The 23,519-nt window shown below is 38.6% G+C and overlaps 1 protein-coding gene across 4 annotated transcripts in view; it reads right to left on the bottom strand.

Moving 5' to 3' along the window:
- Nucleotides 1-23,519, bottom strand: part of LOC117225653 (uncharacterized) — a 1,038,968-nt gene that overhangs the window by 596,970 nt on the left and 418,479 nt on the right. For all 4 annotated transcript variants that reach the window (XM_076526304.1, XM_076526306.1, XM_076526305.1 and 1 more), the window contains one exon: nucleotides 5,962-6,057. The gene's annotated coding sequence lies outside the window, so the exon portion shown is untranslated. The remainder of the gene's footprint in view (nucleotides 1-5,961; nucleotides 6,058-23,519) is intronic.

Below are 23,519 nucleotides of genomic sequence, written 5' to 3'. Positions count from 1 at the left end.
TCACATGCCACAATATTACTAAACAACTGTAGCATCGGGATGATCGTAAATTGGCGTTAATTGGATGATCGAAAGGGTGGTTTTGAATTTTGAAAAGTCCTGCAGTTTGTTAATTAGTTTTTCAAAATATTGATATTTTCAGCGCTAAAAATTCTCAGTTGTCTCCATTTTTTCTTAGTTGTCTAATTCAACCGTAGCATCGGAATGATCGTGAATTGATGTTAATTGGGCGATCAAAGGGGTAGTTTTGTTTTCTGAAAAGCCCTGTAGTTTGTTAATTGGCTTTTCAAAATATCGATACTGTTAGCGCGATAATTCTTACTTGCTTCGATATAACTAATTAATTGTACCAGCGGGATGATCGTGCATTGGTGTTAATTGGACGATCGAGGGGTAATTTTGTGTTTTGGAAAGCTCTGTAGTTTGTTAATTGGTTTTTCAAAATATTGATATTATTAGCGCTGAAAATTCTCACTTATCCCAATATGACTATTCAACTGCACCGGCGAGATGATGGTGAATCGGTGTTAATTGGTCGATCGAAGGGGTAGTTTTGAATTTTGAAAAGCTCTGTAATTGGCGTATCGATTTTTCGACGCGTTGATTTCGCTGCCGTTGCGAATTTGTGGTTGTCTTAATTTGGTTAATCAATTCTAAAACTTGAAAATCAATGATGAACGAAGCTGTCATAATCCTAACAGAAGGGGTGGTTTTGCAGTTTTTCGAAAAATAAAATTTGCCATCTAGTAAACCTGAAGCAAATAAATCGTGTCCATTTAAAAAAAAAAGAAATAATTGAGTTTAATAAATTACCCCAACGAAACGGTAATAAAATAACGGCAATAAAATTTTGTCCTAATTGAAGATAGCAGCCGGCATAATGATGACATAAAAAAAAAAGAAGAGGAACGAAATTTTCATTGTGGTATTTTGATGCATTAGAGCAGAGAGAGAGAGAGAGAGAGAGAGAGAGAGAGAGAGAGAGAGCTGCCCAGTATCTCGGGCGAGACTTCCGACGCGGTTTCATGTTTCGAAGCAATTACACTGTGCGCCATATTTTCATAATGATCCACGGGTTACGTTTTATCGCCAATTAACGCTGGTTGCATTATTGCAGTCTGACAAAGCGTCTTCGTAGCTCGTAACGTAACGCTCGCACGGGCCGGTAAATCAATCTTATCGCGCCGATTACGATCTGTGTTTGGAGCGTTCGCGTCAAATTTACATTTCTGTTGAACATCTTTCACATTTTTACGCGCCGGCTATTAGCGGCGAATCTTCCGTTTGTGGCTCGCTATTTTATGCGAAATTAAAACAACAGGCGCGCGATCGTTCCGTAACCGTTGCGTCGAGCTCGGCATTTGTGCGCGGTGGTCCCAAATCCCGAAAACGTGGCCAAAACCCCTAAAAACCAATTCCCTCGTAGGTACACGTTAACCGTCGTTCAAGACGCTTTACTGACGTCGCTACAGCCACGGTGTAGGAGAAGATAGTCGAATTTCTCTGTCCAAGTGACAATTACGTAATCAACGATCCCGAAAACCTCCGGTCAGAAATGTTTAATCAGTCCGAGTGGTCTTTGCGTTTTGGCCAGGTATTCGGGATTTCAGACCGGCCTAGTATTTTCGATTTACGGGGAACGAAGATCGTCCTCGCATTCCTTCGAACGACCACGATCGAATCTCTCGGCCCGAATGATTCGTCCAATCACTCGCAAATCGGAATATTTATGGCGGCCGTGACCAGCGCGACACATTTCCGGCCAGATTTTTCCGCGGGAAATTTGTTGCGCGGCCCGCTGTAAACGTTATTATTTACACGCGAGCCTGACAAATTTCCATCCGGGACAAAAATCGCTGTTTGCTTTCATTAAAACGTTTCGAAGGAATATAAATACATCGCGGCTCCGCACGAACGAAATTAGAATTTATAATTCCGGCCCGGGATACCGGCGGCGTGCCCGCAATTTCCCTCGGCAATCCTTTTTTTTCCTCCGGCCCCGAGTTGCGTTAATATAAACCGTTTTTTTTCCCGATCGTTTGCCCGCTAAATACAAGGAAACGCAATTTGATTCCATTTTTTAATCGATTAAGCCGTTAAACTGGTGCGCCGCTTGGAATTTTCGTTTCGGTAACCAAATCGTTTTTCCAAGTTGCAAAATGATTGGGATAAATTGTTCATCGGTTAATTCGTTCCGCGCATTCTGATGTGGGCGGGGAGATTTTTTTGGTACGCTCCGACCGCGAAATAGCGGTACTATAATCATGCTTCTCGACTTTCTGCAGCTTTTTGCACGCAAAGTCTACAGTTTTCGTTCGAAACACTTGCGATTTAATACGTACACTCGTTTGTACCTACTCTAAACGTGTGCTGAAGGATTTTGAGAAAGAATTGTTTTCGCCGAAATGCTGCACACTTATGTGAAATCACTGTGCTACATTAAATGCGTACTTAGGCAGACCTCTTTATAGTAATTTGTACGTGAATTTCATATTTTTAGTTCGATCGACATACAATTTTGTTTGTACATTCTACTCTATGCAATCTAAAGATACCCATACGGATTTTGAGATATCGCAACGTGTGCCGAAATGGCGCACACTTATACAAAATCACTATGCCTATACGTCCCCACACAGGACAGCTTTGTAGTAATTTGTACGCAAATTCCACATTTTTAGTTCAAATCACTTAAAATTTAATATGTATACTCTTTGATATGTATTCTAAACGTCTGCCAAAGGATTTTAAGAAAGGGAAATTTTTGGCCAAACGGCGCACACTTATACAAAAGTCAGTACTACGTCGCGTAGCTAGGCATACCTCTTTATACTAATTTACACGCGAATTCCACATTTTTAGTTCAATGGACATAAAATTTTGTTTGTACATTCTACTCTGTGCAACCTAAAGATGCCCATACGGATTTTGAGATATCGCAACATGTGCCAAAATGGCGCACACTTATGTAAAATCACTACGCTCAATTAAATACGTCCCCACACAGGACAGCTCTGTAGTAATTTGTACGCAAATTCCAAATTTTTAGTTCAAATCACTTAAAATTTAATATATATTCTCTTTGATATGTATTCTAAACGTCTGCCACAGGATTTTAAGAAAGGGAAATTTTTGGCCAAACGGCGCACACTTATACAAAAGTCAGTACTACGTCGCGTAGCTAGACATACCTCTTTATACTCATTTACACGCGAATTCCACATTTTTAGTTCAAATCACTTAAAATTTAATACGTATACTCTTTCATATGTACTCTAAACATCTGTCAAAGGATTTTAAGAAAGTGCAATTTTTGCTCAAACGGCGCACACTTATACAGAAGTCAGTACTACGTCGCGTAGCTAGGCATACCTCTTTATACTAATCTACACGCGAATTCCACAATTTTAGTTCAATCGACTTAACATTTTGCGTGTACACTCTACCCTATAGAATCTAAAGACGTGCCAAATGCTTTCCAGAAATATCCACTTTTGCCAAAATGGCAAGCACTTACACAAAATCCTCGAGCACGAGTCGCAACTGCGTCGCCCAGCATTACAGTCCCGGCATTGTTATTTCTTGAACCAAAAAATTATTTCGCCACTTCCAAACGCCCGCCGTGCACAGTCCAAGTGAAAACTTGTCGATCAAACATTCCACTTTGGCAGACAAAAATCGCGAAGTCCTAGAAAGCGGTGTGTCTTGGAAAGCATCTGTTTGAACATCGGTCGAGCCCAATGCTCGCAGGGAAGCGACGCTGGGAATAATTCCGACCGAATATTATTTACAGTACTATTAAAGCTCATTCGCGCGAGACGTCCGCGTTAAACGTCTGCATTTACAGCGCGCCCGGTGTTTGCGGATGTAAATAACAATCCCGCGGCTCTCTCCTTCGCGGTGCTCGCCCGCTGTTCCGCGCGCCGCGTTTTGCGCGATTCCGCTCCGTCGGCCGGGAACCCCCCTCCCCACCCCTCTCGATGGAAAAGTTCCCTTATTTGCATCGGTTATTGTAACGTTTTCGAGAATGTAATTCGTTACGGCGGCGCTGGAATCCCGCGCGGGGCCCGGATTTTCAACTTGCCATTCGGTATTCCGGCGGCGCCTCAATTACGAAATACCGTCGCAGCCTTCCTTCCGCGGCTCTCAAACTGCAAAATCCGTTGGCGACGATCACCCTGGCGGGGGAAGCATCGAAAAATACGGCGAACCGCGTCGCACCTTCTCCCGAAATGTTGGCCGCGATTCAGAGACCGGCACGATTTTTATGAAAACCCTTGTGTCTTCGAAGTCGCGCTGGATTGGAATGTGCTATCGAAATTGCAAAATTCAAAATGGAAAGCTCACTGTTTGCGGCTATGTGCCACATGTAGCAGCCGCCTTTTGCTGCTTATATACGTTGAATATTGAATTTTGGCCAACTTTTTCGGAAGAGTTATCATTGCGACACAGTGGTTCGATATCACGAAAAGGTGGCCATAACTCATCACTTGAGTATGTTACAAATAACGCAAAATTTGAAATCGAACATCAGGCGTCATTGACATTGTTTTTAGCTTACTTCTTGAGAAAAATATTAACTTTTTTGAATTACAGCGATTTTAGAAGATACACGCGTCGAACAGAAAGTAATTCATCTCGAGATAAATCTTGTACAGTTTATAATGTTTTTCCCTGCGATGACGTTAATTTTTCGTCGAGACAAAAATTCATGTTATAGAATAGACTTTGCTAATTGAAATAAAAAAAGGCTCATTCGGATACGATGAATAGTTAGCGAGAAAAAAATTCGTAAGTGTAAACTTGATTTTCTGTCTCCGAGAGATTTCCTCCAACATCGGAGCTTCGTATTTTTTAAACCTGCATGATACGAGTCAAACGATGACTTAAACTGACCCTAATTTTGAACAAATAATAGCATACTATAGTCGATTTTTAATAAAATTGTACCACAGCAGCTATATACTTCGAAAATTGAATTTTGGCCAGCGATTTGGGAAAAGGCACCACCTTGCTGCGCCACTTCGCGATTTTTTTAAATCGACTATGATAACCCTATCGATCAAGAACTTGGTAGTCGCTTTAATTGATCTTCGGAGAATGAATAATTTTTTTTTTGTGTCTGCAAATGGCTGTCGTATCGAATTACAGCGATTCTCAAAGATACACGTGACGAATAGAAAGAAATTCACCGTGAGATAAATGTTGCTGTCTTTACAATTCTTTTCGTTGCGATAACGTTGATTTTTCGACGAGACAAAAATTAATGCGATAGAATAGACCTTGCTGATTGAAATAAAAAAAGTTTCACCCACATACGATGAATAATTACCGAGAAAAAAATTCGCAAGTGCAAACTAAATGATCTATCTCTCTGAAATTTCCTCAAAATTCAGAAGTTCGTATTTTTCAAACCTGCACGAAACGAATCAAACGATGACTTAAACTGCCCCTAATTTTGCCTAAACTATAGCATGCTACAGTCGATTTTGAATAAAACAGTACAACTGCAGCTGTGTACTTCGAACATTGCATTTTGGCCAGCTATTTGGGAAAGTAGACCGCTGCGCGTCGCGGTGTTCGGCATTGAAAAATACAGGAGGCCGAGTCGTTTTCAGGTAAAACGGTGTTAATTTTATCACGCCGTTCTCCATGCCGTTCCTACCGGCGCGCTTTTCCTCCCCTGTCCGCCCTTTGTGCCCGTCTCTTTAAACTTCGCGACTAGGGAAACTCGTTCCATTTTAATCAGCGACAATATGGGCGGCAATAATTAATTAAATGTTTTTCGGTAATCTCCGCAGGAGGTCGGAAGAGGATTAACAGAGGGGAACACTTTGATAATTTTGCAATTAAATGTGTAATCGCCGGCGCGGCGGCGCGAGCACCGCCGACGTTCCGCGTTGTTCGACTGGCAAGACGCGGCCATGGTGAATGTTTTAATAACGTGTAATGGGGGCTTACCTTGCTCTTCGGGCATTAGAAACTAGAAATAGAAGCGCTCGCTAACTCCCTCTCCCACTGGTCGATGCGAATTCGATTCTGCGGTGTCCTTACGATCTGCAAAAAGAAAATACGATGACTGAGTTTTTCATCGAAATTCAGATTCTCATGGGAAATGGTCGAAGAGAATGAATTATGGCGAATTTTTGTTTACTATAGCAATGCGATTTGCAGTCAATCTTTATGCCTAATTACAACATTTTTGGACTTTTCTGTTCTTGGATACTTAATCAACGAAACCTGGGTCTAATTTGACCCACAGAATCCTCAAAAATCCTTAGACTATTTGCAACTTTTTGTTTTTAATAGTTCTTAATTGCTTTTACTTTCTTTTATCAATTTCAATGATTTTTAATAGTCTGCAATAGTTTCGAATGGATTTTAATACTTTTTAATAGTTTTTAATACATTGTAATAGTTTTTAATAGTTCATAATAGTTTTCAAAACTTTTTAATAGTCTTCAATGGTTTAGTGTTTGTGACAATTTGTATTTGTTTATAATAATTTGCATTTGTTTGTAATAATCGGTATTTGTTAATTATTTGTATTTGCTTATAATAACCTGCATTTGTTTACAATAATTTGTATTTGTTTATAATAACCTGTATTTGTTTACAATAATTTGTATTTGTTTATAATAATATTTATCTGTTCATAAGAATTTGTGTTTATTTATAAGTGTGTTAGTATTTGTTTATAATAATCTCAATTCATTTATAATAATCTGTATATATCTATAATAATTAATATTTGTTTATAACAATATTTGTTGTATACAATAATTTGTATTTGTGTATAGTAATTTATATTTGTTTACAATAATTTGTATTTGTTTATGATAACTTGAATCTATTTAGGACAATTTTCATTTGCATACGATAATTTTTATTGTTTATAACGGCTTTGTCCAAGTGAAAATAGTATAAATAAATTGTGTGAAAAAGTGAGAAAAATAATTTTGGCCAGCTAAATTCGACAATCACGCCACTCGAATAATTTCGATACTACATCGATAACGAGGTCCGGTGTGTGACCGTTGTAACGACGAGATACGCAACAGAGTCCATGGCTGCAGCGCCGAGGCGCCGCGACAAAGCATTGATTCGATCGTCGTCGCAAGTACGAGGAACAAAAATGTTTTTTTTTTGTTGCCCGCCACGGGAATAGTAATCGTGCGATTGGCGTCGGATAACAAAGCGTCGGCGCGGATTGTTTCGCAGACACCGAGTGGTTGTTCGGGGGCCGGGCCATTGTTCCGCCGGCCGAAATAGTTAGGAGCGTTGTTCTCTTCGCGACAACAGAATTTTTTTGCGGCCGCGATACCTCATCGCGGACCACGGGTAATAATTTTTGCCGCGCCGCGCCGCGCCGTGGCGTGGCTCGCGAAAAACTGCCCGGAAAATACGGACTCGCGGAAGATTGTTAACGCGAGAGAGACTCGGTGTTCTGTAATTTGTGCGCGTAAACGAATCTCTCCCGCAATAACTCCTCCTCGCCTGCCCTGACAGGGACTCCCCGCTTGATTAACCATTATTTACCGTTTACCGGCAGCCCGCGAATTAAATGTATCATGCCGGCGTACGAGCCCCTAAGCAAGCTTAAACAAAAATTATAACCGACGCGGAAACTCGAGACGTTTGATATGCAAGCTGTTGGATGGGGTCCGTGCATTTTCGTACGAGTTTAGTTCTGTGATTTATGAACTTTGCGGTAAAATATGTGATTTATGAATTTTGTGAAGAAATATGTGATTTATTAATTTTGTGATAGAATGTGCGTGATTTATGAATTCTGTGAAAAAATGTGATTTTCAATTTTGTGAAAAAATATGTGATTTATATTAATTTTGTGATAGAATGCGCGATTTATGAATTCTGTGAAAAAATGTGATTTTCAATTTTGTGGAAAAATATGCGATTTATGAAATTTGTAATAAAATGTGTCATTTTGTAACAAAAATATTTTATCTTGTGAAAAAATATGTGCAAGTACCATATTTCAAGGGTGGAATAAATGTATTGGAAAAATATATAGGTTAGGTACAAATCTGCAACGATACTGAAAATATCGAAGGAAATTTTTTCAATATTTTAGATTTGTTAGAATCGTAAATTGTTTATTTATATGATAGGTCCTTTCTGATTTGGATGAAATTTGAGTTTGATATTTCGGAAGACTTTTTGCTTTGTAAAAAAATTCGATGTGCTTTGGTTTTTAAGGTATTCGCGAGAAACAGCGGACCTAAGTCTGACCTAATTTAGGTCTAACCTAGACCTAACCATTAGTTACAACGATGCAGATATTTTAAATATCATTCTCACAAGGTATAAATTTGTAAACGTTATAAGTGGAATCCGAATCTGTAAGTAAAATAAAAAAGAAAGGAAGGGAGGTTAAATAAACATTTACTTATTTTTTTATTATTTTAAGTAGATTGAAAACAGTGTAAGAGTAGTCTCAAATTCTTCTGACGTTTTCACTGTTCTATATTTAACTCCCAAAATTTTACCCAAATGCACAAATAAATCTGCGGTCTAGTTATAAATATAGGTTAAGTTTGATTTTGGAAAGAAGCCATTTACAAATAATTACCAATTTTCATTTTGTCCAGTCTTATTAGTTAATATTCTCTTATAACTTTGTACAAAGGTTTCGTTTATTTATTTGAAATAAAAGTTTGAATTAGACCAAGAGAAAAATACAGGAATATAAATAGCGATCTCCTTGACCTAACCTAAAAATCTTGAAATTCATTTCTCCATTTTTTGGCACGAAATCTAAAAGCAATCTAGTTACAATTATAGGTTAGGTTTCACTTTATGGAAGACTCATTTATAAATAATTACCAATCAACATTCTCTTTAAATTTTGTAAAGAGATTTCATTTATTTATTTTAAATCAAAGTTTGAATTAGACCAAGAGAAAAATACAGGAATATAAATAGCGATCTCCTTGACCTAACCTAAAAATCTTGAAATTCATTTCTCCATTTTTTGGCACGAAATCTAAAAGCAATCTAGTTACAATTATAGGTTAGGTTTCACTTTATGGAAGACCCATTTATAAATAATTACCAATCAATATTTTCTTTCAACTTTGTAGAGAGATCTCATTTATTTATTTTAAATAAAAGTTTGAATTAGACCAAGAGAAGAATAAAGAACATAAATAGCGATCTCCTTGACCTAACCTAAAAGTCTTGAAATTCTTTTCCCCATATTTGGCAGAAAATCTAAAAACAATCTAGTTACAATTATAGGTTAGTTTATGGAAGACCCATTTATAAATAATTACCAATCAATATTCTCTTTCAACTTTGTAGAGATATCTCATTTATTTATTTTAAATAAAAGTTTGAATTAGACCAAGAGAAGAACAAAGAACATAAATAGCGATCTCCTTGACCTAACCTAAAAGTCTTGAAATTCTTTTCCCCATATTTGGCAGAAAATCTAAAAACAATCTAGTTACAATTATAGGTTAGTTTATGGAAGACCCATTTATAAATAATTACCAATCAATATTCTCTTTCAACTTTGTAGAGATATCTCATTTATTTATTTTAAATAAAAGTTTGAATTAGACCAAGAGAAGAACAAAGAACATAAATAGCGATCAACTAGACGTAACCACAAAATCGAGAATTTAATTTCCCCATTTTATAATTATAGGTTATGTTCGACTTTAACGAGGTCGCATTTATAAATTACCAACTTCGTAGATAGTTTTATCGATTTCTTTTCGAATGTAAATTTAAATTAGGCAAGCGGAGAGCTCCAAGTAATATAAATAGTGAGCACAGTTGTAAAGGTGTTTACTGCAGCAAGTTTGTCGGTTTTTATGGTCCTGTACACGACGGACGACGATCCAATTATCAAACGATACGGGCCAAGATAACGTTTTTAAAGCCATCAAGGGCCATGCTATTTTCCCCCATCGGATCCAAGGATGGTAATAAAAGAAGTTTTACCATACCATCCGATATACGACTTCATTGAGAAACGCAGTAGTAAAGAGGATTTATGCATGGCCAGTCTTACCACAAGACGTAGCCGCAGTAGAATATGTCGATCCACTAATCATGAAACAGACACAGCAGACCCGCTGCCAAGATATTGGTTCGCTTACAATATCCACGGTTTCGCGAGCGGGAGAGGATAAAGCACATTTTTATTATTCCACCGTTCCCATCGGCCTCGGTGTAACTGCTTGATGCACGTTCCCTGGGAAATTCTGTCAATTAAATCAGCCATACCGGAACCAGCATAACTCTTTCATTTCCAATGGTGGGATGGGTTCATTTCCAACTAAAGGGAAATGTAAAACAAATCGTCGATGGGGAATTCAGAATAAGCATTCGCTTAAAGTGAGCAAAAAAATAAAATAAACTGAGTAAATAAATTGCAACTTTATCGTAAATAAAATGGTACCAAGTGTAAATACGGTCATAATTGTTGAAAGAAGTAGTCGGAGAAATGATGGTGAAAAATGTGAAAGGAACGTAAATAATGTCGTCGTTAAGAAATTGTTAATTTTTGTTTTGTAAATGGGTCAGACTTGCCAAAAAATGGCACCAATTTCGAATGATCATAACTTTTTCAAGATAATCAGAAATGGTGGCTTTATTATTAAAATACATTGTTTAGATAAATTAATAGATCACCTGTACCAAAAATGGCACCAAGTCTAAATGATTATAACTTCGGCAAAAATGGTAATAGGCACAATGGTAGAAATTAAATAGAAACGTGAAAGAATTGATACTTTAATGATCCGCTATTTAAATATACGCTGCAAAGGATATAATGGATCAACATTATCAAAAAATGGCACCTAGGCCAAACGATTATAACTTTGACAAAAATGGTGCTATAAATGGTGGTACAAAATAAAGAAAAACTTTAAAAAATATTGTCAAAGGACAATTATTAAAGTAAGCTCTTCAAAGAAATTAATGGACCAACTGTACCAAAAAATGGTACCAAGTCGAAGTGATTATAACTCCGACAAAAATGGTCACGAGAATGATGGTGGAAATGAAAGAAAAACCAGAAAAATATCGTCAATGAACAATTATTAAAATAAACATTTCAAAGGAAATTAAATTTCAGTTTCACCAAAAAATGGTACCAGATTCAAACGATCATAACTCCTGCAAACATGGTCCTATCGGTACCATTCAAAAATCATTCGAAAGTGCAGAATTTTCGCTTTCAAATGCTTCTTTAAGATTGCACGTGCATTGCTTTTCCACAAAGTTATAACAATATAAACGACACATTGACATTCGATAAATCGCTTCACCTCGACGATCATAGAAAAACTTAGTACAACTTTGAAACGCTACCTGAAGCAACCAAAATTTTTAGGTTAAGTGACATTTGCACCGTTTGAAAGCGACCGTCTTCCTGTGTAAAATCGCTGTTTGTTTATTCCGGTACGACTATTCCTGACCGAGTTATTCAACTTTGAATCAAAATGGCCCTTTCGTCATCGATCGCTTCTGGAACCTGAGGAAATCACCTCAAAGCCTTCAAATAAACGACATTAATAAATATCGTTCGAAAAGATAGCCTCAATTTCATATACAGTGCGGGACAAATATATGTGGACACCTTTTAAAGCGGTATAACATTTTTCAAACTGAACTTATTCAAATGTTAGAGACTTAAATACTTTCTCTAAATTCTGCCATTATATATTATGACATTTTTCCCATATTATCCGAGTAAAATTTTATTGAAATAATGCCGAACTTCGCAGCCGCCCCCTCCTCAGTTCACAAAATCGCGATTCGTCGTCGCGAACCTTCACTCAGGGATGGCGGCGCCGAAATCGCGGCGACTCTTCCGCAAAGAGTGATCGCGATCTCGAGGAGGAAATGGTTGGGACCCGAGTAGACGGGGCATAGTATAGGTGGCCGCTAACGAGAAACCTCGCGGCGACTCGGGCCGTCGCGCGGAGGGAGAGACGGACGTGCAATTTCTTTCGGGACGCGGGCGGATTCGCCGTGGCCCCGATATTTATTGTTCTTTCGGGGCGTCGAATCGAAAAGGTCCCTGGCCGGCTGCGGCCGTGTCCGGCGAGGAGCTGAAACTGTTGATCCAGGCGACCTTGAATAGCCGCGAGCCGAGCCGCGCCGAGCCGAGCCGGGCCGGGCCGAGCCGAGCCGGGCCGAGGCAAGACGAGTCGCGTCGAGATGCGGCGGGACGAGGCGAGACGAGGTGATGTGCCGCAGCACAGCGTTGCAGGACAAACAGACGAAAGCGCGCCGAACTGCAGAGAGAGACTGGACCGCTAACAGAGAGGCTGTATGGCGTCTCTGATTGCCCATTGTCCGACTAATAAGATATTCTATCATCTGTGGTCGTGGCGGCGCGGTGGCCGGGACGGTTCCGTGAGAGACGAACTTTCGAGCGGGCACCCACGGCCAATCACCTTCGAGATTTAACCGAGATCGGCCAATGGCGGGTCGCCGGCCCGGCGCGCACCGTAACGTATAAGTGCTCGGCCCGGCTCGTTTTTCTCCGGCTGGTCGTTTTGCCGGGCAAATGAGCTCGGCGTAAGTCAACCGATAAATAATATCTGACTTCGCGACCAGCTGCGAGCTTTAATGCGGCCCCGTGTAAAAGTGTAATGGGGGCTTAATTGAACCCACCCAGGACATCCACGGACGTCTACGTAGGTAGCCGTCTATTTATATTCGCCCCGCCGTACGTCCGATAGCCCGGTTTCGCCTCGGTTTTTCGAGTCTTTCCAGCGAATTAACCCTTTGCCGCGGACGGTACCCGGATCGGACGCCGCGATCGTTCACTCCTAAACACCGCAGAAAAATTCTGATTTCCCGTGAAACCGTCGCGGACTCCGGGAACAAGCTTCCGAACACATTTGTCCGGATTTTTGTAGGTTAGACAGTTTTTAGATAAGCGCGGCCGTTTTGTTGATGGGGCGATGAATTAATTGGGGACGGGCAAAGGTGTGGCATGGTTCTTGTTGCATTTGGGCAAAAGGATGTGGAAATATATTTTATGTTGCTGGAAACTGCGGATATTGGAGGTTATGTATGGGCTACGGCATAGTTTGGTCTCGGATGGTACTGTTTGTGGTTAAATAGCTTGATTTTATCACTGAAACATGGAATTATTGGAGACTTTATGGAGTTTATGTTTATTTTTTATGGAGCTTGAGTTTAGGTTAGGTCTACTATAGTATTCTCTTTATAGTTTATAGTTTATACTTCATAGTTTCATTTAGTCTTGTTGCTTTTTCCGGAAAGACAATTCGAAACATTTTCTCGAGTTCTTAATGACCTCAAATATTGGAGGATATATCTAGGGTTTGGCTAGGTTAAGATAAGCGTTGTTTATAGTCAAATAGCTTTATCTTGTCACTAAAACGAGAAATTACTCAGCGGAAGTCAAATAAGTAGTAAAGTTCTTATTGTTTTTATGAAAAAAGACGTGCAAACATTTTTTTGTGTTCCTAACGACCACTGACATTGGAGGTTAAGTCTAGCTTAGGACTGGGTTAGTATTGTTTGTGATCCAATAACTCCAGATTATCTCTGAAACGAAGAATTATTTCAGGAACGTCTAGGAAGTTACATAGTTCTTGATGTTCTTTTTATGAAAAGGCGCTTAGAAACATTTTTTCGTGTTCCTAAGAACCCCAGACATTGGAGGTTATGTCTGGGTTTAGGCTAGGTTAATTTAGATTAGTCGAAGAAGATTAGTCGAAGTCGAAGAAATAGTAAAACTGATATTGTTTTTATGAAAATAATTGTGTAAATATTTTGTTGTGTTCCTAAAGACCACTGACATTTGAGGTTAGGTCGGCATTAGGTCTAGATTAGGTCTAGATTACAGCTATTTATGGTGGAATAGTTTCACATTACCATCGAACGTTCAATTAGGAAAAAGAACATGAAAATATCTCTGAGTACCTAAACACCACTGTCATTTGAGATCAAGGTTAGGTCTAAGTTAGTATAGTTTGTGGACAATTAAATAAATTCTGTCACTAGAATGAGAAAGTAATCGGATACCGTCGAAGAAATAGCAAAATTCTTGTTGTTTTACGATGAAAGACATGAATACGTTGTTTCATGTTCTCGAAGACCACACTGATGTTAGGTCTGGATTAAGTCTAGATTTAAAATCGTCTCTAAAAACTGGAATATTCATTTTATCACAAAAAAGGATAATTTGGAGGAGGTCGAAGGAGTAGTATAGATCAAGGGTATGGTCGGGCTTAGGTCATTGTTAGATCAGAATTAGGTCAAAATTAAGTAAAGCATTTGGTCAAGAATATTCGCTTTTTCAAAAAATCGAGGAATGGAAGGAGATCGACGAAAAGTACTATAGATAGCACACAGGCTTCAAATTGACTTAACCTCGGGCCTAACGTAGACCTAACCTTAGACTTAACCTACACCTAATATAGACCTAACACAAACCACGACACATGTAATTGTGCTGTCCTAACTTCTCAGCTAGATCAAGTCACCCGGTATATTTCCACAAATGTGCATTTAGAACCTCGTGTTATAAAAAAAATGTATCGATCGTTTAGCTTTCACGTCTCTCCGTGTACGAGTTGTACGGCTTAGTGTAACAGTGATATAGACCCCGGGACGATCTCCCGGATCGAGATCTACTGGAATTTAATACAGACTCTCGGAATGTATAGGAAGTGTCGACGAAAGAAAATGTCTGCGACTTCGTGGAAGTGTTTTGCACTTCCGCAGTCTGGTTATTAAATATGCAAACGATTGATATCCACCGAAGCGAGAATGAATTCCCGCTGTTTATCCGTAAAACGACTGACGCACATCCCCCCTTCCCCACCACTCCTCCCTCCCCCACCCCAGATCTATTCTCCTGAACTTACACATCCCAATATCCCGCATCACTCATCCAATATCCGTCGCGCTCTAGTCGGCGCAGCCCTCTTTATTCAGCCCGCGCCGTCGCTCAACCAAATTCCAAGCTTCCTCTTTTTTTTCTCCTACTTATCCTCTTATTATTATAATTCCTTCCCTCGTAATATCCGTGCTCTATCATGCTACCCGGGATTTCGACGTGCCGCCGAATGCTTTATCGTTTGGTATTACGTGTAGTGGAGTTCTTCTCGTTTATGGTCGCGCCGGTTTTCAACCGAGATATTAATAGTGACTCGACCGGCTGAAATTTGTTATCCATTGTTTCGAACGGTTGCTTCGAAATAGGCAATATTTTTCTCGGTGAACGTGCGCGGTTCAAGGGGGCCGTCTACGATTTCGATGACTCCCGATAGACAGGGTGAGCGGTTCAACTCTTTCATCGACCCGAAATTTTTCTTGGAAACTGCACAAATGTTTCGAACCGTAGTTTGTTTGATAGGAAAATCAGCAAAGACAGCAATAATGAATTTTTTGCTATTTTTAGTTGTTTTTTAAGTCTGGGTTAGGTTTTGATTAGGTCTTGATTAGGTCTGGGTTAGGTCTGGGTTAAGTCTGGACTGGTCTGGGTTAGGCTAGAATTTAAAAACCGGGTATATTGTTGCTATTTTGTGGAGTTAGGTTTGGATTAATTTTTTAATGGATTTGGGTTGCATCTCGGGTTAGGTCTAGGTTAAATCTGAACGAAAAAAAGCTGTTACATGTTTGCAATTTTATTCAGTCATTTCTCTTAATTAAGACTAGATTCGTTCTGCATTAGATCAAGGTTAGGGCTGAATTAAAAAACCGTGCATATTGTTGCGATTTTATTCAGTTAGGTATTTCTAAGTTTTGGTTAGGTGTGGGATAGGTCTAGGTTAGATCTGATTGAAAAAGAACTATTACATTACATATAGTCCGGATTTGTTCTGAGTTAAGTCTGATTTGTTATAAATAAATCGTGTACATTGTTGCGATTTTATTCACTTAGGCTTGATTTAAATTTTGATTAAGTTTGGGTTAGGTCTAAGTTGGATCTGATTGAAAAAGAAAAAACTACTACATTTTTGCTATTTTATTCAGTTAGATCTTTATGAAGACCGGATTAGTTCTAGGTTAAGTTTGAATGAATGAAATCTTGTACATTGTTGCTATTTAATCCAGTTAGGTCTGTTTTAAGTCCTGATGAGGGGTGACTTAGATCTAGGTTAAATCTCAACGATAGGTTTATTTTAAGACTTATTTAAGTTTGAATTAGGTCCAAGTTAGATCTGAATTTAAAAAAAAGTGTGTGTATATATTTTTGTAATTTTATTTAATTAGATCTAGATTAAGTCTGGATTAGTTCTGTTCGTGGTATGGATTAGGTCGGAAATGAAAGACACATAAAAGACCAGCTAGATCTGTTTTAAGTTTTAGTTAAGTTTGGTTTACATCTGTGTTACATCTGTACGAAAGAAAAAAAATTATATTTTTACAGCTTTATTCAGATAGCTCTTGATTATGTCTGGATTATTTTTCGATTACGTTTGCGTTAGATCAGATTCAAAAAACCGTGTACATTGTTGCTATTTTATTCAGTTAGGTTCATTTAAACCCTCGTTAAAGTTTGAGTTAAGCCTAGGTTAGATCTAAACTAGATCTAGGTTAGGTCTAGATTAGGTTTAGGTTTGGTCTGAAATTAAAAAAACCCAGTAAATCGTTACCATTTTATTCATTCATAGAATTCGACGAAACCATCCAAGTCACATCGCAAGCTCTTCCTTTCGCCAAAAAAAGAAAACTAAGCGAGGTCTCGCGTGGCCGGCTGGCGAAATCCGACGACAAAACAACGAAAACCACCGTCAGCAGCAGGAACGTTTAGCGACTCAGCTTTCGGATCCGCCTGTACACGGTCGCCCCGTCCTTTTTCTCATTCGCGGGAGCGCTCAATCGCGTTTTAATTGCCGGCGATGGGATCGACCGCGTACCGGCAACAGCGCTAATGCCCGGGATATCGATAATTAGAGTTAATTGGTTTTCACGATAGAAAATGGCGAACCGGCCCGGACAGCGTCGCCGTCGCCGTCGCCGCTCGCGGACGAGCCGAGACGAGAGGCTCGTTTACCGTTCCGCGTTTATGCTGCGCCAAAGACGTATGATCATTTAATTCGATAAAGATGTTCATTAGGGTGCCGGCAATATCTCATTTTCGAGGCTGCCCGGCTATCTGGACACATGTATCTACCGAATTCCTGTTCTCGTTACCGCGTCCCGGCTTTCTAATACGTCCTCGGGACGATTTACGCCTACCCGAGCGGTCCCCGGGGACGATCGAGTGGGATCGTTTACACCGCGGACGATCTCTCGGCCCGACCCGACCCGGCCCGACGCAGACCGGCGCGCACAAGCGGGCTGGAAACTCGTTTCGCGTGACCAAAATTATTTTAGCGTTATTGCAAGGTTCAAGGTCATAGTGTGATAGGTCGTTGAGATCGTCTCGGTGCCGGCTATAATATTATGAAGACAAAAATATATATTAATGTTTAAAAAAATCGTGATGACTTCAATTATATATTAGTATATTATTATATAGTATATATAGTAGTACTTCAATTATATATTAGTATATTATTATATCAATTATATATTATATATTATTATTACTAATATTTGCAAAAAAATGAATGCTGATGAACTTCTATTGGAATCATTACTTCACGGAATCATCGGAAATGTGTCAGAAATCGTTGAAAGTTGCAGTTCGGCCGCAGTCGCATCGGGCCTACTCCGGCATCGCGTGCACCTATTTCTCAACATTCGCATAACTTCGAAAGTAGCATGTACTAGCACTTGAAATTTCCGCGATCCCCTTCACAATTATCTAAGCTTTCATAGTGAATGAGTCCCATGCCTGACACTTTCGAACATTTTTTTTAAACGCTTCTCGAAGTACAAATTGTTTAAATATCACCGCATCCGTGCATCCGTGCACAGATCGCATAATTGTTGGAGACTAATTAAACAAATAAATACGCCTATTGGCATAACCAAACATCATGAAATTCCATAACGAGTTCTTGCATTAATTGGTCTCACCTTGAATTTCCGAATGTTGTCTTCAGTGTAACGTGCCCGCACGTACAATTATTTAAAATGTCTGATGTTTTGGCTTTCGAACGTTCGAAGGGTCGTCGATAAGCGTCCGCGAAAATTTCGTCGTGATGCGATACCCGAAGAAATGGGATTTTGGCCAGGAGAAACGAGTTTCCAGACCAGCGTGCGGCGTCGCGGCCCGCCGGCGAATGATTAACGACTATGATAATCCCGCGTCTCTTCAGGATTTTTCCGGCTCCGGGCCGGCTCGCCGGAATGGTCATTTTGCAACGTCCATTTCACTCGGCCGCGACGGCCAATCAGCGCCGACACGCGAAACCGACGCCACTTTCTCCGGCCGGCATCGACTTGATATATTGCTTCTGAATTCCAGTTCGAGATTCTTCTATTTTTTTTTTGTTCTTCCTCCCCGCCAAACCATTGTTTGCCGAATATTTTCGACGGATCCATCCTAGGACCCTTGTCTTCGCCGATGCTTGTACGAGCGCGATTTGGCTGCGCCTTCTGATCGATTAAAGGCCGATCGGGGAGAAGAATGGGTCCGCAGACAATATTTTTGTACGATCTTCACGGCGGTTATCGTGCGAGGAACTTTATGGTGAATGAGCCCCAACAGCAAGCGTGTAGTTCTCAATTTGGAACGCGAGCTCGACTAAGTTAAAAAATGTACAGTTAGGTATAAATTATAGCTGAGATCGATTGTAATTAAGGTAGTTTATGGTAAAGTTAGAATATAGCCAAGTTAATCCATTGTTCTGTTAATTACAGTTAGGTGAAGTTGTAGTCAAGGTAATTTGTAGTTAAGTTATGTTGTTAAATAAATTTATAGTAGTGTTCATTAATAGCGAAGTTGAATTGGAGTGAACTTATATTGCAGTTAAGTTGATTCACAGTTGAGTTAATTTATAGTTATTTCAAATTGGGATTAAACTAATTTATACTGAAGCTACATTGTAATTAAGTTAATTCATAATTATGTTAATTTACAGTTGAGATAATTCATAGTTAAGTTAATTTATAGTTAAGTCAAGTTATGTTTAAGATAATATATAGTGAAGTTACATTATAATTAAGACAATTTATCAGTAACTTAAATTGTAGTTCAGCTCAATCGAAGGTAATTTATGATGAAATTATACTGAAGTTAAGTTATGTTAATTTGTTGTTAAGTTAAATTGTAGTCAAGATATTTTATAGTGAAGTTATATTGTAGTTAGTTTAATTCGCAAGTATGTTAATTTACAATTCAGTTTATTTCTTATTAAGTTAATTTATAGTTAAGTTAAGCCATACGTAGCTAAATTAATTCATAGTTTAGTCAATCTACAGTTACGTGAAGTTTTTGTTAAGTTAATTTATAGTAATGTTAAATTATAGTTAAGTCGAACTGTGGTCAAGATATTTTATAGTGAAATTTCATAGCAGTTAAGTTGATTCATAATTACATGAATTGATAGTTAAGTTAAATTCTGGATAAATTAATTTATAGTCTAGTTAAGTCTTACATACTTAAGTTAATTCATAGTTCTAGCCATTTATAGTTAAGTTAAATTAATTTTTAATTGAGTCAATTTACAGTTAAATTAAGTTTTGGTTCAGTTAATTCACAGATGAATTAAATCATCGTTAAGTTAAATTCTGGTTAAGTTAAGTCATAATTATAATAATTCGTAGATAAATGAAATCATAGTCGAGTTAATTCACACTTAAATAAATCTAAACTTCAGTTAAATTTTAGTTACCTTGATTAAGGTGACTCAATTAAGTTAATTTATACTTAATTAATAACTCACGTCACTTATCTTCTCAACATTTTAGCACACGCAACACTATCCTTTTCCCACTCGAATCAACGATCTTCCGAATAATCGATATTCCCTGAAATCGATAATCGACAGACAGCATCGCAGATTAGGGTCCCGATTTTCGTTCAACGCAGGTAGAGAAGTTGTTTGTCGTGGCGAATCGGTTCCGATTAATTCGAAGGGAAGAGGAACGGCCGCGGATCCGGTTCTGCAAACCGAAACGCGCACCATCCACTCGTAAAACACGCCGTTCCGTGCTTTCGGGGCTTAAACGCATCACGTACAGGAAGCTGCGTTCACCGAATCCTTAATTCGCGAGACAGAAGCACGCCGCGACTCGCGTGCGTCCCGAGATAACCACCGGATACCCCGTGCTAATTGAACGATTACACAATTCTCCCGATACTTCTTCGCCGTGCTACCTGCCCGCACGCATCCCGACCGAGCTGCCCCGAAAGAAACCACGCGGAACCGTCGCGTCGCCTTTCTTTTTCTACAGGATATTCGAGATTCCAGAAGTACAGAAACGCTCGAGTCGCGCGTATGGATTTCGTGCGAGATATTCGACGATCTTACTCTGGCTTTTAAGGGATCATTATGCGGTTTGCGTTTAACGGTCGGTAACTTTTTTTCCGGATTAAAGAAATTATTGTTGATGTATTTTAGCAGCTTTTAAGAAATTATTGGATCTCGTGCAAAGTCAATATTTGGTGAGGTTCTTCTGAACTTTAAAGAAATCATTGTATAGTTTGAGTCAGATATACTGAAGATTATTCTAAATTCTATAAAATTATTGCTGGGCTATTTTGTGCCAGATATTTGACAAAGATTTTATAGATTTTTAAGAAATTATTGATACAGTGGGAGCTCGATTATCCGGATCAGTCTTGGAGAGTTGAGTGTATAATGGAATAATTACTTAGTTAGATAATTATCTGATTGATTTACTGTGTTGTACAATTAATTTAGTTGCTATGGATCGTTTTAGATTGTATTGTTCATCATGCGGAGCGTATCAGAATGATTAATAAGTCGGGCATTCGCGATCCGGATAATCGAGGTTCTATTGTATTGAATTTTATGGAAAGTTCGTAGTGGACAATGTTCTGACAGAATTAAGAAATCATTGTGAACCTTAGATAAAAGATTCTGTAACATTGTCCAAGTTTGAAGAAATTGTTAATGATGTATCTTGGTCCAGATAAGGCAATAAAGTATTTTTGAGATTTAAGACGTCATTAGTATTGTATTTTGTATAATTCATTCGACAAAGTTCTTACAAGTTTTAAGGCAACATTGGTATTGTATTTTGTGCCAAAAATTTCACAAAGCTCTTGTTAATTTTAAAATATCAGTAGTACTGTATTTTGTGCTAAATATCTATTATTTTATTAAGTTTTTGTAAGTTTTAAAAAAGGCTTTAGCATTGTATTTTATGTAAAGTTCATTCTTGATGAAGTTCTTGCAAACATTAATAAGAAATCATTACTATCGTACTTCGTGCAAAGTTCGTATTCGACAAATTTGAAAAGTTTTAAGAAATTATTAGTATTCTACTTTGTGCAAAGTTCATATTGGACAATGTTCTTGCAAAGTTCAGTATTAGACAACAATCTGACAAGGTTTATATCAGATGTTCTGGCAAAGTCTTAAAAAGCACTTTGTGCTAAATATTGGACAAAGTTCTTGCGAGGTTTAATAAGATGATTAGTATCCTACTTTATGCAAAGTTCATATTGGGCAATGTTCTTGCAAAGTTCAGTATTGGACAACAATCTAACAAAGTTTATATCAGGTGTTCTGGCAAAGTCTTAAAAAGCACTTTGTGCTAAATATTGGACAAAGTTCTCGCGAGGTTTAAAAAGATAATTATTATTCTACTTTGTGCAAAGTTTGAATTAGACAACGTTCGTGCAAAGTTTTCAAAAGCAATTAATATTGTACTTTGTCCAAAATATTGGGCAAAGTTCTTTCAAGCTTTAAAAAGATTATTAGTATTCTACTTTGTACAAAGTTTGAATTATACAATGGTCTTGCAAGGTTCATATTAGATGATATTCTTGCAAAGTTTTAAGAAGCCATTAGTATTGCACTTTGTGCTAAATATTGGACAACGTTCTTCCGAGTTTGAAAATGACTATTAGTATTCTACTTTGTGCAAAGTGAATTGTGCAATTTGAATTAGACAATGATCTGGGAAAGTTTTTAAAAGCCATTGGTATTGTACTTTGTGCAAAATATTGGGCAAAGTACTTCCAAGTTATAAAAAGATTATTAGTATTCTACTTTATGCAAAGTTCCTGTTGGACAATGTACTTGCAAAGTTCAATGTTACACAATGATCTTGCAAAGTTTATATCAGACAAAGTTCTTGCAATATTTTAAGAAATTATTAGTATCGTACTTTGCACTAAATATTGACCAAAGCCCATCCAAATTATTATAAATGACTAGCATTGCAATTTGCACAAAGTTTATACTTAACAAAGTCAATCTATGTGATAAAAGCCATCGCCCATCTTACACGAAAATTTGCAATAGTTTCTCCACATTTTAATAAATCATTATTATATTTTGTATCTCGTTCGCAAAACATTAACTTCCATACAACACCACTCCTATCTGTCCCATCGACGCAACACGACCACGACTATGATAATTACTAAACGTCAGCCACGCACACGTGTCAACCGATAAGAAAAATAATGCCTACTCCGCTCGAACGCCACAGCTTCTTTTTCCTCCATTATCGCGTTCGAGGATCTCGGAGCGGACGCGTCGCACGGGGATTTCTCCGGCTTTCCGTGTGAATCACACGGGCACCGGCCCTTCGGACCCTATTCTGCTCCTCTTTTTTTTTACCGAATGGTGCTTTTTTCGGCCGCATTTCGGCCGGCCACCCTCTAGCTGGTCCCCGTTCTCCCCCGAACCTCAATTACAGAGATTCGCGGCTAGATTCGTCGCAGCACGGAACTGACCGGTATCTGATGATTCGCGCCTCGCCCTGATTCTTGCCGAGGGATTTTCCTCGCGGCCATTTTCCCTGTCCGACGGCTGTTCGGATCCGTTTTCACCCCGTGGGGATCTGGTGACCGGAATGGACGTTCGATTCGGTGCGTCGTCGTTTTCCCAAATGTTTCGATGGCTTCGATTTACGCGCAGCGTTTCACACTTTCTCGGCTTCATTTGTTTGATAATGAAAATTCCGAGCATTAAATAGCGACTGATGTGCGTCGCTTTATTAGGAAGACTAGTCGGAATTTATTTAATACAATATTCAATATATTATATTATATACTATATCGTAGGTAATCGTTAACACGATTATTATTTATTAAATTAGCTTTGCGAATCATTCGTTGAACTGTGCTCGGACACGGAATTATTGACCTTGACAAAACCTTGACATAACCTTGACGTGACCTTGACATGACCTTGACATAACCTTAATATAACCTTGACATAACCTTGATATAACCTTGACATAACCTTGATGTCAAGGTTATGTAAAGGTCATGTGAAGGTCATGTCGGGGTTATGACCAGGTTATGTCAAGGTGAACATATGAAATTTTTAAGATATGTCAAGGTTATTGATAATATTCTTCATATTTCTCTAACAAACATATCCCTTACGTCCTTTAACACGATTATTATTTATTAAATTAGCTTTGCGAATCATTCGTTGGACTGTGCTCGG

The sequence above is a fragment of the Megalopta genalis genome, chromosome 14, assembly GCF_051020955.1.
Source record: "Megalopta genalis isolate 19385.01 chromosome 14, iyMegGena1_principal, whole genome shotgun sequence".
NCBI classification, from domain to species: Eukaryota; Metazoa; Arthropoda; class Insecta; order Hymenoptera; family Halictidae; genus Megalopta; species Megalopta genalis.
This window is presented reverse-complemented; position numbering and strand designations above follow the sequence as displayed.